General features: G+C 39.5%; 1 protein-coding gene across 3 annotated transcripts in view; it reads left to right on the top strand.

The window, feature by feature from the left end:
* The window catches only part of Eip74EF (Ecdysone-induced protein E74), a 287,703-nt gene that overhangs the window by 85,741 nt on the left and 187,545 nt on the right, over positions 1-14,417 (top strand). For all 3 annotated transcript variants that reach the window (XM_022087089.2, XM_022087086.2, XM_022087087.2), the window contains one exon: positions 6,895-6,926. The gene's annotated coding sequence lies outside the window, so the exon portion shown is untranslated. The remainder of the gene's footprint in view (positions 1-6,894; positions 6,927-14,417) is intronic.

Genomic DNA, 14,417 nt, shown 5'->3' with positions numbered 1-14,417 from the left:
GATGCCGACGTTTCGGAGAAACGTACTGTCCCAGTCTTCAGGGCTGAACTGACAAAGGCGAGAATCAGAGGGATTATAATCATTGCAACCAGAAGAGGCCACGTTTATGTCGATGGTTCCACACGAAGTGTTTATCCACTGTCGAGTACCCCAAGGAAGGCAGAAGGATTGGAATTCTGAGAGCCACGCTGATGATAACTTCGTAGGACTCCTCGCTCTTGTTTTGTTATCTGTGAACATTTATGGCTCTGGAATGCACATACCTGTGGTTGGATTTTTGGTTCATTGCGTTCAGCCTTGTGTGACCGACTCTGCTGCTGCAAAAATATGGTATCCTTGTCTATGGTTAGTTTTTCATATAAATTATTACGCCGTATTTTGAAGTAAATATTCAGTAGTGAAATAGTTGTTTCTGTATAAGATATTGAACGTATACTTCTACCAGATTACACGAAGCTACAACCAACAAGATAGCCATCTTCGTCAAGGTATAGTTTTTCGTCTGCTGTAGTCATCGAACTGAATATTCAGTTGTAAAAATATCTCTTTCTTTATCTTATTTGTTTATACAGTATCCAAACAGTGCATGCGGGATTCAATAAACGCGACTGCACGAATATAGGTTTACAGACCTACGTTAACAGCACCATTCATGCTAGATATTTTTCAAACCCCTGTAATTATATTACGCCAGTAATCTGTTCTATAATACTGGGACGCCACATGCGAACTCAGCAGCGAGAGATAGCTACTTCCTTCCCTGTATGTGTACACCTCATCTTATCGGTCGACTCAGTGAGAAAGTGAGAGATCGTTGAACGAGTGACGTAGAACTGATGCTAAGGGCCATTGCCCTGTCGTACCGTCATGCAGTGTTCCACTGAAGAATTCGGACTGCAGGACTTGGTATTATTGACAGAGTGTCGTAGTGTTTTCACGCCCATTGCTTCCACAAGCCCTCATCGTTGTTTTAAATGTCATTTGAAGCTTTTGCGGAGAATAAACGGACTAAGATCTTCGCGGGTGAATAACCGCGTCATTATTGACCAGAAGACCGGATCTGTCTCCATCAGCAGAGCTGATGCTTGGAGTGACACTAGCTAGTGGCTACGTTTCGTTGTATACAACAATATTTCCTAGTAGAGTCACGTGGTTTATTCGTCACTAATAAGTCCAGGGGAGGTAGCGAGTCGTAGTGAACGTTACGTTCATGTGTGTTATTGTAGCAAGACATATCCGAGCTTCGTTGGCAGCCACAAATACATACCTTGCCGGCCAGTCAGTCGATGTACGGCGGGTGGGGAGAGAACAGCCAAGTGATAGCGCATAAAGGCGTCTTGCTCTCCACCAATCACTTCCAACTTCTCATCCCATCGTACTGTGACGTAGCTCAGGATCGGGTATGTTTATCGTCAAGTATAATAGGCCTATATTTGAATGTTGTAGAAACTCCCGCAGTTCTACGATTCCATGCCGTCAGATCTCAAACGCACAATAAAATACACGCATGTGCACCAAAAAGACTTAAATCTACATTCGCAAGAGCCAGCGGGCGACCAGTTTTAAGGAGACAGCACTGGTCGACGCGCATGTAAATCAGCCTCCATCTTAACACAAGGACGCATAGGAAACGTGGAGTTAGAGCTTCACACAGTCCTAACCAGTGGTTGCTTCACCTCCCAGAAAGGAACTCCCGGTATAGTACTCATTAGACACGAGGCTGGGTGGACTACACAACAGGTCTGGGCACAGTGCAGTGGTCCCTTTCGGACTTCTGTCATTTGTGAAAATGGTATTCTAGGAAAACCAGAGAATTGTGAAAGGGACTTGGTATATCCGTCATTCTGCTCCGTTCTGTTTTGTTTCCCCGGTTCTTCTTGAAGCCATTTATATTGTGTGCATAAACAATGAACGTAAAATTGTATCTGTTTTGAGTAACCATTCCATTCTGACGTTCACCCAGTAGCCAGTCTACTGCCTGAGTTATCCCTGCTGTTTATTGCAGATTCGAAACATCATTTTGCTTTGAACGTGCCTTGCCTCAGATTTAGTGGATGTGTCGAAGGTTATATGTTGTATGGTCCATGGCATGACATCAAGGTTAATGCGCCTAATTGGTCGATCAGTATTGACCTTACAGCACTTGGATAAATGAAGCAAATAGATTGCACCTTGTGATGACGTATGAAGAGATTGAATCTAGTCCAAGGGAAGTTTGTGTTCAGGAACTGTCAACTAACATTCTGAGAACAACGTGAAGGTTCAAGGTTCATCACCACCCATACCAAATCCCGCCTTTGGACACGATACTGAGCCATTGTCATTCACCTCCCATACTCACATTCAAGGTTCCTAAGATTCATATTAATCAATCTCTCAAGTGACTGTTTTCGATTAAGTTTTCCATTAAAATCCTGTACGCATTTGTTTTTCCTTCATACCGTTCACATGTCCAACATATCGTAGCCCCAAACGTTCACTGTTCTAATATTACGAATTGTTGGCGTATAAATATATAATATTGATAATGGATGCAGCAAGGAACTCTGAAACGCTGGTAAACACGGCGCTACAACCCAGAAGACAGCCAGCCACCTACGTATTCACCGCAGTGATAACCTTCTACGTATTCTAAATTTCTCACTTCCCCATTTTAACCTTCTCAGGCTCAGGTATGTTCCTGGATACTTTTTTAATCCATATTTTTTAGATTTGTTCAAACGGGCGTTAAGATTTTTTAATCATTCCATCATGAGGTCTCTTAACTTCAGTGACCAACACCGAGAAGTGAGAACATTCATGCTCACACGGAGGTTCGAACCAGTGTGTAACTGGCCCAAAATCGTGCTACCGCTGGAATATGCAATCATAACCCGCGAAATAAGAAGGGATTTATGGATGAAGAGTGCACTGTACAAAATTACTCTTCTATAGCTTTTGCTTCTTGTATGTCCCAGCCAGTTGGATCCACGTGGGTTACTTACGGACAAGAAATCAGTGGATACACCGCGTGCTTACTGAATAAAAACTAGGCTAGAACACACCACTGAAATCACCGAGACACCATGCACAGAGACCGGCATCTCGAAATCTTCAGCAGCCAAAGTGACAAAGTTGATTAACTTGGCCGTACAAGACGACTATAGTTCATGCTTTGCAACCACGTAACCCGACTAGCAGGACTCATATCTGGAACTGGTTTATGCAGTCACTTCATGGTGTTGAAGTTGGCCTTCATTTTTCTTTCAATGAAGTGTGGTTTCATTTGCATGGACATGTTCCCTCTCCAAATACTTGATACTGGGATTTATTCCACCAAGTTCCTCTTAACCTGTTTGAACGGTACAGGATGTGTGTACTTGTTTAGGGATAGCGTTTTCAACACATCTTATAACACAGGTATGTTGATTTTATTGTTTTATGGGATTATACTTGAATCTTATCCGAAAAATCTAGGGCTTGGCAGTGAATGATCCAGTTCCTGCCGGGATCCGGGAAATGCCAGTCGCGTTTAACTTCATAAGTGGACGCAATGTATAAGCAGTTTACAACGAGCAGTGTATCTATGCTCGCTAGAATCTCGACGCTAAATTCTCCATAATCAAACTCTCTTGCAAGCAACTTCCAGCAAATGGATACACGCATCGTCTGTCGGTTGTATTTTGTGATTTGGACTCGGCCAGGCTTACTACATAACTGAAATTCAGTGGCCTCCATGAATAATAGGACTGTAAGTGACTCAGGTCAAAATAAAAGAAGTTAAAAAACCACAGCCTTCCACTTTGCGTGACAAAGTCTCCTGCGCCTCATAAATAGACGAAACTTGGCCTACAACTATTGACACTACCACTTACTTCCATTTGTGAGCGTTGATAAGGTCTGCAAGTTTTTAGACACTGTATGGAAATACCTTCATGGTTCGGTCTCCACACAAAGGCCACGAATTGACGGAAGAAATCCGAACCGAGTGAACTACGTAGAAATTGAGTGGCTTTAAGCCTACTCGTTCAGTGGAGGTCATTGTGAAAGCAGTTTTATTGTCACTATGACTATGATTTTGTCTTCCCTTCAAGGGTGCAGATATGTGAAGGGTAGGTTTAATGCCAGAAAGGAGACAAACGTTTAACACTGTTTCGAAAAGTTGAAAAATTGGATTTTGTGTATTTACGTAATTATTTCCTTGTGTATTTATTGATTCTAGGGCAAATACTCTGTAGCCTACAAAGGCGTGTCTTTTTGGTATTAGTGATGTTGGACCTAAGGTAATTAATTAGGCCTAGTTAGTTCCTTAGCTTAAGACAGATGGCGACCCACGGTTCAAAATATTTCTTGTGGGCCCGTATTTTCGTTTGTACAGAATATAATTTCGATAATCAGCTATTCTTTGTTTACGGTACGTGATGATGTATGCAGCTTGTAGATTGTCATATTATGGGCTGTGATTACGTGTCGTCTTGTAGATGGTTTCCAACGTTTCACCTCCATCTTCAGCGTCATGAAGATGAAGGCGATTTGTTTCTCCGAAACCTCGGTATCACCTATAAGACTACACAGTGCCTTAACCCAGAAGATCACAATACACATTTTCACCGTCGTGAAAACACGTGCAACTTGTAATTCTCCCCCTCACGTGTCTCTTATTTCAATTGCTTCATTCTATCATAATGATGCTAACAGGAAGTATAAAATAATAATTACACAATTTATTGAACCATTCTTTTCCATCGTTTCCACCAGCAAGTAGTCTGACAGCATTAAATTTGTCAGACATACTTCGAAATTTCGCGTTGTCACCATATTTATAATTATTAGCATTTTGAAATGATTCATACATAATTCGTACGTATGTTTATAAAACCAGATTTCACACGGTTCGCTAATTGTCGCATTCAAAATCCAAGTGTGCTTTATATGTCAAGATGTCACCGTGCCATTGTAATTCGTACAAAACCTTCTTGGCAGCAGCTGCATATTTACCGACTATTAACACATAACATTTAACATCCTATATCAACTGGTACTAACATTACTGCCACCTCAGGAACTTCGTAACGTTCCTGTGTTATTGTTTGTAGCAGGAAAATAAAGGACAAAGGTAGGATGACATCTAAAGGCGTATTAATTTTCATGAATTCCTTCAGTGGTGAAAACGTAAGCCAACATCATGTTACCATAAGCCTGAAAAAGTGCCCTGACCGATCTAAAGATTTGTCATTGCCCTCAAGGAATAAACCAAACTAATGACGTCAGTCAGGATATATGGTCCTTGCCGAGATTTGAGTGGGCCATCTTCAGACCAGTGGTAAACAATTCGAAAATTACGCTATAACGCTTACTAGAAGGATAAAACATTGGCTGAGTGACGTTGTAAGCTTCTTGCATGGTATGCTGTCCGATAATTAATAACCAGAAGTACAGTAGGAACGCGTGGTTCTTATTAATGTTGCCTCCCATTTCTGTTAACGCTTTGAACTTCTTCCGTTCACTAGACGTAATGTTATGTTGGGTTTATAACTATATTCTTGGAACCGGATTTCCAATAAAGGGAGGATTCTGTTTTTATATAGGTCTTACTGTATGAATTGATGCATGATTCTCTCTCGGCACTGTACCTGCAATACCCGTGTATGGATCGCAGCCAAGGCCAGTACTTGTTGAATTTATTTGGAGGATAACCGGCTTCTGAACAAGGCACTCTAGACAGGACATTAGCGTAAACTCAAAAGTAACGCCTCTCGTGTCTCCTACTGGGAAAACCTGGTAAATATGCAGAATTCATAATCACTTCTAATTTTGCATAGTAGTGATTTTCTTAAAATAATTAGTTAGGAAATGTTTACATGGGGTAACAAATTCAGCCATGTTCACCAGAATTTGACCTTTGCGAATGGCATTGCGAGGATGTCTCATGTGAGTGGGTGGAAGGACGGACGGACAGACAGACAGACAGCATTTTTAATAGGCTTCCCGCAGGGATACGAATGTCTCTCGGAAACGGAGGGCAAGGCCGCAACATACCGAAGTTTCTAGGAAAAAGGATGTATCGTATTTTCGTTTACGAAATGAAAGTAAAACGAAGGAAAGTTGCTGGTTTCACATTTTTACTCTATCCATCCATGGAAATACCTTTTGTGCTCTGTCAGAAGGCCTTAAGTCGTCTTAATTCTTATTGACTTAGACTGAAGCCTGTTTTATCGAACACCACTTAGGCTATATGAATCTAACTAAATATTGCAGACCTGAATAAATTAGGCCGCGGGCCACAGGTCTAGAAACACATTTACAGATTAACGAATTTTTTGGCAACGGCAGATTTAAACATGCAACTTCAGCGAACCTCGTACACGATTTATGTAGTTACTTTCTGATGGTGGTAAAAAGGAATTTGAAGCCTGTCTGCGCAATATAGTTAGACTGTTTTAAGCAAAGACACTTGTTTAGTTCGGCGGAAAGGACTTGATATAGGCCAATTGTTCTTCAAGCAATACCATTCAATGTTTTCACTTCTGGTCAGATTGCTAGGAGATAAAACCGTTATAGCACTAAAGCGATCTGTGTTTCTCGATGTTTCGTTCTTGGAAAACCTTTAAAATCATAAAGCGGTTTCTATTAGGTGCCATTTTGTTGGATAAGAATTACTGATTAAATGGAATGTATGCATGAAACAATATTAATACGTGAATTAATAGATTTTCATAATAAATAAGCAACTTATTGTCAGTAAAGTTTATTTAAATAAAAACTTAGTGTATTTTTATTTTATTTTCTTGCTTTCAGTAAGTTTATTTTTATTTTTTATTCTTCCTTCATTTATTTGATTTATATATAGAAGCCAGCAACTGAAAAGTTTCTCTTCGTTTGTCTCGTTGTAATATTGATGCTTCTTTGTTTCAGCTTCTGACACCCGTAACTTTCAACTTGTCCACGTGAGTAACCTGGTTTCTATTTCTAGGCTAGCCCATCAAAGGTACCTGGAAATCATTATGGTTACCTTATAATTTAATGCACGTTTGGTATCAGTATGAAATAACTCGCAGTCAGTTTTGGGTTCCTTGTTTTGATCGCCACAACGTCCAGACCGGCTCTGGGCCCTCACAACCCATATTATTATTTTTTAAATACGCAATTTCAAGATTCCAGAACAGTTTGTTTCCCGAAAATTTCCATCCTAAAGGACAATTTACTTAAATTTTTAGTAAGGTAAACGGGAATACATATTTATAGAACTATCATAATAAGTGAATGGATAAGTGAATTAAATTACAATAAAATAAATTGTTTTATACATAAGCACTTATTTCAGTACAGTTTGGTTTACAAATCATGGTACAAAATTTGTCTGTGCCTTATAATATGCTGTGCAGTGATTTAAATTTTAAATAACAACACAGGGCTCTATTTCCTTAAACTACGTTTCCATTCAGACTAACATTCTAGTTACTACAGCCACTCAGAGACCTTTAGTGTTTTTGTCTGTGGTTGCCTGCTTCCATACTGTGAGTTGACTGCAACATGTCAGCTCGTCCCATGGCGGCAGAGGTGACAAGCTATCCTCCATATAAATAACACTCCAGGGTCGGGCTGTCATATGTATATCATCTGGCGGTATTTGCGACGGGTATAAGAAATTCCGAAGGCTATTATGACATATGGACTGCTGTGAAGTTCCAGAGGATATCTGACGGAATCAAGTGTACCCAGTGGATTAATATTGATTCATTCACGTTGCATAATACCAGTGTGCTGGGTTCTGCATCCGCACCACCGACATTGCGCTACTAACTTATCATTCCATTTCAATGCAAACTAAACTCACTCACTTCCTGTTGGTATTGGAAACAATTTTTCAGTTTTCTTAGAATATTTGTTGGCATATAAAACTTAACTTTTCCCCCTGTTTTGTATCTTTTATATGAATGGTCTGTAATGTGTTGGGTACCGTGGACCATGGACGTCGACTGCTTGGGTAACCTGAAGCTCGGGAACCAATGGACGATTTCAGGGGTGCTAAAACCCCCCCCCCCAAACGTCCTTTATCAGCATTTACACTTTTAAATAATTTCCCAGTAACTATGTTTTGATCAATACAAGCAGGCATTTATTTATTCGGTTGTTGAAAATACTTTTGTTGAATATTTATAGTTTTCCACAGGGCTTACCGCCCATGCATTTTTGACAGGCATTGAAAATAATTATATAAACTACAGTGCGTCCTTACAGTCGCTCAACCCAGAGTTGGATGTTAAGTTTATTATATGTATTATATTAGATAAGAACTTATTGCAGTTATATTTAAATAATTACGTCATACGTTGAAGGTGTCCATTTCTTCATAGAGATGGTTTTTTGGTATATCGTTTATCGTACGTGAACCTAGTTTAACGAAAACGATTAACAAGTCGAATAATGGTTGCTATGTTTGCTACAGCAGCATTGAGACAGTGCGCCTGATTCATCTGTTAAACTGCTTCGTACATGTTTAACAATAAACACGCTACACTGTTGAAAACATGATGCTTATTATACAAACAATTGACTAAAAGCTAATGAATACGAAGAAACTGCTTCAAACGACTGACTTTTAGGGGGTGACAGGAGTCAATTGTTGCTGCTTAGCATAGAAATTTGGAATTTCCCTATTACACTAACAAAATACCCTTAAATTCCTTTAAATATGATTTGCGTGATTTGGAGTACACTAAAATTTATCCTATGAACTTCGAATATATGCCTACTAGCTTGCTACGCTGCCGCTAACTTGAGTAAAATTACGATATTTCACGACGGACATTGCATGTGTTTTGTTGCTAGAAACAACAGTGACAGAAACTTTTATTTCTGCTATTCTTAACTGTCGGGATTATACAGGAAATTTGTATACCAAATCTGCTTCGAGCGAGTCCAGATTTAAGTTGATCGGCAGACAGCAAATTCTTCTCTTGATACCTTCCCGGCATCCAAAAGCAATAGCGTGAGATTTTTAGTCGCTCACTCAATGATGCATAACGATTTCAGTTGAAAAAAGCGTCTTTAAATAAACCACTAGTAAAATGTTAATGAGCTATATTGGTTTGCTAATGTTATACTGTGACCTCAGTCTGCATATTACGTAGAGCCCGTTTGAGTCTAGGTCTATTTAATGTGCTTTCGTGAGAGTGATCTCACAGATGATGAAGCCGTGGCCTCACCACGACCTTATCATAGACCCTTTCTGTTTATAGCCGCATTATAACGTAGGCTGCCACAGCAATATTAGAGAGGAGTGCTGTTATGGTTTTTCCTGGCCCTCCCACTCAGGGATAATGCCTTAAAATAGGTCACCACCAGACCACTCCAAGTCATCTGTTTCATCCGATTCCAAATTATATCTGCTCGCGTTTGTAACCCTCGAACAAACAAAAGTCTAGCAATACTGCGGCATTGGACTGACTGGGCACACTCTGTTTACTAGAATCATCGAATATATGGTACTGCTGGAATCATAAGCCTTTTGATAAAATTCCGCTTCTACCAAATGTGTGTATAAGACTTGTCAGCTTTATCCACAGATTGCAAGGAACAACATAAAAAAGACGAGTTACTGAATGGAAAGTGGACACATCGACTAATTCAATTGATTCAAGAATGTGAAATCTTCCTGAATTTGTGGTTTCAGGATAGGGTCCATAAAATCATAATATGTTTACCGAACCAGTGAAGTAATTATCAGGTTCGTGTTGTTTGGAAGAACCAGTACAAATCGTACTGCTATGTACGTAATGGATAAAATGCCTCAGAACAGTCGTTTCATACAGCTAGTCTAAGTAATGCGGGTAGCAGTAAGGATGAAGCAATTTGCATCAGTGTTCAAGGTCCTGGCTACCTCTACATAACGCCTCCTGGCCTTATGTGTGTGTAGGGGAGACCGTGGAATCGACATTCTGGCGCTGAACTACCAGAGCAGTGCTTCGCGAACTTTTTGACACAACGGCTCTCCAGACATAAATAGCGGTCACAGAAATTAATCTTTAATATACTAGTCATTGATCAAAATTCACTTCCCTATAGTTTTAAGCAGACTAAAAGGTACTCGACAGCTGTCTAAGTTTATTCGTCCGTGGCTACTGTGCGAGTGCATTTCGTCTGATAAGTCCCATTTCTGTACTGAAGACCTATACGTACAACACTGACGTTTAAAATGCATGCCGATTTAACGTTTATCTCTTTTACCAGTTCAAAGTTCAATTTAATCATCTTATCTGTTTTTAGTCTAATAGTTCAACTCGTGTTACCAACTCTGTACAGTTACATAAGCATATAAAATTACATGAAACATTACATTTATTCAGATAACTCTTCTACAGACTGAAAGTCTGTTTTATGTCGATAAGAATAACCGCGAAATTTGTCAGAAATACTCGTAAACCTCAACGATTCGCACCATGGCCATGCCTTAAATTTATGATAATTATTAATATGTTTCATTCAGAACTTGCTCATGTTTATTTCTCTCCCGACCAGATTTTAATCATCTACCTTTCATCGGCAACACAAATATTTCGCACGGTTGCCATGTTCCATAAAACATAACTTTAGTCAAGGTTACAATTTTTTAAGGTCTTTTACCACACATTTCAGAGCATAAGTTAAACGTCGTTTCCACCCCATACGTTGGCAAAACCGCCATATTAGTATTTCTGATGGCAGGGGTTGGCTGATGTTCATGAAAATCTGCCCGTTTGTTAAAACGTTATTAAAAGAGACAGACAGACACTTGCAGACACGAATAACACGCTTTAAACGTGTCTTTTCTTAATAATATGTTTGTATTGCGTAATACATGTTTCAGAGAAGGAACATTTAAAAAGTATAGTGGCATATGTTTTTGTTCAAAACAATCACGAATCTGTATCCGATGTGTGGACCGAGAACCAGCGTCTGTTCAGTGTTCATTAGAGGGTAGGGTTTGCAAACCTTTTCCACGTGGCAGCACACTAAAATATAACAGTTCAGTATCTTACGGATTGGCAATAATATATCATTGTGAACTGAGTGTGTTTGTATGAACTTGGTTGTTATGGTCTAACACCTTGGCCACCAAGATCTCCGGGCCTAACTTAGCTCTTTTTCATTTTGTGAGGTCTAATGAGTTAGGCTGTGCTTTGAAAACAGTGGCAAACATTTTTAACATTTATAATATGTATCTCATAAAATGTGATAATAAATTAATACGATTAATACTATCATTTTTTCTGTGCGCTCACCTGGAAACCGCCATAACTCAGCAACAGTTGAAAAATAGGACCGATACTGTGTTAACATTTTCTTACTTGAAATTGCATCACGAAGAGTACGCACAGCAACAAACGATTTCGGTACTGAGAAGTAAATATTACCGAATTTCTACCACTTCCGCATGAGTTATATCACTCGTGATTATCATGTCGTTTCAAAATGGATTCTATTATCATTGCAGTTGATGAGTGTTATTAAATGCACCAGTATTATTCATACATATTGCTCGACGCTACGTAAACATTTGTAGTTGATTGTAATCTTTAATTTTTTTATCATATAATATCCAACATCTTTGACGTCAATTGCATTGTGTCACGCAGCCTGCAACACCTCTTCCTGCATTTAATCGCTTCATCTTTGAAAAAGAATGGTAAGTTGAAGCGAATCTCTCCGTAATTTCCAGTCTGTAGGCCTACAGGTGAAATCTTGGGAAGAAGTGGGTCTCACTTTCACTGGCAGTGAAAGTCTCGTCAGTTCTGTCAGCCCGTGTGGAGTTGATCAGCTGCTATTGCTGCTGATGATGCAAACTAGAGACTCCGGAGTGCCATTCTGTTGTGTAACTGGCTATTTGCTGTGCAAGCCTGGATTTTCGGCTTCTTTTGTGTATCTCAATGAATGCTATGAGTTTTAGCCATAGGATCATTCTTCTGATGAGGAAACTTAAATTTATTGCCCCCTCGCGTCTGGTTCTCCACTTAGAGAAAAAGTGAAATGTCACACTCAGATTACCCACTACACTTCAACATAATATCATTATGATGCACTCATCATAGACAGCAGTGTCACTCAGTCTGTGGTACGCGGACAGCGGTATTTGGTTTTATATCTATGTTTTACTACATCTGAAAATTTTCTATTTTGCAAGGAGAGAGCTCTTTTCTCCTTTAATTTGCGACTAAGTAGTTTGAGTCGTACATTACCACTTTTCCACTCTCCCCAGCCTCTTGAAAGACTTACACAGGCCTGTCTGACGACTTAAATCCTTTAATGTGTCCTTGGACATAATTTTTAACTGCGAATATTTACTGTAGGTGATTATGACGTTTCTTCGATATTAATACTACATACAATACTTAAATTCTATATTTTAAATAAACATGTTTACACGTAAGTAATAATTCCTTGTAACCTGTTTGCACTGTAGAGTGAGACACCAGGTATTTGTCCTCGGAAATTCGGCCGTTGTTTTATTTGTTCGTGGATCATAAAATATTGAGAACACTTCAATTTGCTTGAGGTATTTAAATCGATACCCATTACGCTGATCTGTGACAACGAATTAATGTTAAAGTCTAAGAGGGAGGCCGCCATCCTCTTCTGGGTGACGGGCAACTAGGAAGAGCTCACAATTTACAGAGGGCGCTGTAGGAATCTTAAAAAGCTAATTTAAATAATTTTATTACGATTGTGTTCTTGTAGCTGCTATATCAACTGGCTCAAGAGAGAATAACGCAAGTGTGACAAATATCAAATATTCGTATAATTAAAATATTCTACTTTGAAAATTTCTTGTGAATATTCTAAAATTCCGAAGGCACCAAGGTGCTTGTAAAATAGTAATTTTTCTAGTTGTGGTAAAATGTAAAATACCACTAAGTACTGCAGGCCACCTGTTTATAAATACTGCAATAGTGCATTGAAATCCCTAATTGTATTTCTATCGTGTAAGAGCTTTTACTCGTAACATTGTTTCATCTGACGGACTGGACTTTAGTGAACTGAACGCACCAGCTCAGAAAAAACATACAAGTAGGAGAGGCTGGTGAAGAAAGAAAATTGCTGTAACCTTGCTTAGGCATTTTAGATGTACAGCATTGCACTCAAGGACATCACGTAGTTCGGACAGCTCCCGGCGCCAAGCCCGTTCCTTACTTTACCTCACAGTTTGACCAGGGACGAACCTCACGTGTGTTTTCGAAACCTGACTGGAACCGAAATGGCATTCTATTAGGCCAGAGTTCCCGGGATCTTCATTAATTCTTTGAAGCCAAAACTCGTCTAAACAGCATTTAAGAATTCAGCCCGTACCTCAAAGAAAACACTAAATTTCACCATTACAAAGATCAGTTTGTTAATTCTATTTAAGGAAATAATTCCTGCTTACGATTAGAATCATATAAAACAAATAAATACAAAATGCACAGTTACTGAAGCAGGTGATATACGAGTACAAGTTCCCACTTGGCTTTAAAGGGTTAATTAGCAACTAGAAGCACTCGCACTGGCATCAGGGTAACGTTAGCCTTCTAATGAGCGATCAGACACCTCATTGCTCGACCACCTTACAGAATTCTATACAGAGCCTAAACAATTTGTAAGACGAACTTAATTTTCATTTACATCGGTAAACCCGTTTAAGCCTAAATTCATCTCAGTTATATTTAAGAATTGCAGGACAAAACTGGGTCAGTCACAGTGCTGCGCGGTGTGGGGCAATGGAATCGTGGGTTCTAATCCCACTAAATACATAGATGTCTGTCAGCGTTTTCTGTGTTGTGCTGCCCTGTGTGTAGGTAAATGGGCTGATCATTCGTCCAAGGAGTCCTACAGAATGTCTAAATAGCTTAAGAAACCTCACAAGGTCTTTCAAGGACTGTACAGACGAAATAAGGACTATTTGGGACTGTATTTACTGATGTAACCGCCCATCCCCTATTTCTGGTAAGGACATATTTTTTAACCTCACATGTCCTCTACTTACTTTGACATAGTGCGTTGTTCAGTTTTCGTAACCTAATGTAGAAGAGCTCATGTCAACTCTGCCCCTTCTAACTCAGTGGACAAAAGGTATAGAAGTCACACTAATGCGTTCTAGGAACAACTTTTACCTACGTTTAGAAGACTTGTCATTACATCATCTGGATTCACACGTGCAGACACCCGGCCACACCTTCCAATCCCACGCCGTGGCATGAACGAGCGATATTCTCTGTTCCACCTTCCTGGAAGGGTAGTTTCATACAGCGACAATCTCATCACACAAAAAGCCGTGTAAAAAATAAGGAGTTGCTAGGTGCGATCTTTTCAACACTGATATCCGATGAGAGTAGGTGTTTTAGAATAGAGAATTTAAGGACAAAATAACTAAGAACTGGAGTTGCAGAAGATCTGTGAATGGAGGAGAAAAAGCATGTACAGTC

The sequence above is a fragment of the Zootermopsis nevadensis genome, unplaced genomic scaffold, assembly GCF_977971745.1.
Source record: "Zootermopsis nevadensis isolate Lab colony 2312 unplaced genomic scaffold, Znev_1.0 Znev_ptg000010l, whole genome shotgun sequence".
Lineage (NCBI taxonomy): Eukaryota > Metazoa > Arthropoda > Insecta > Blattodea > Termopsidae > Zootermopsis > Zootermopsis nevadensis.
This window is presented reverse-complemented; position numbering and strand designations above follow the sequence as displayed.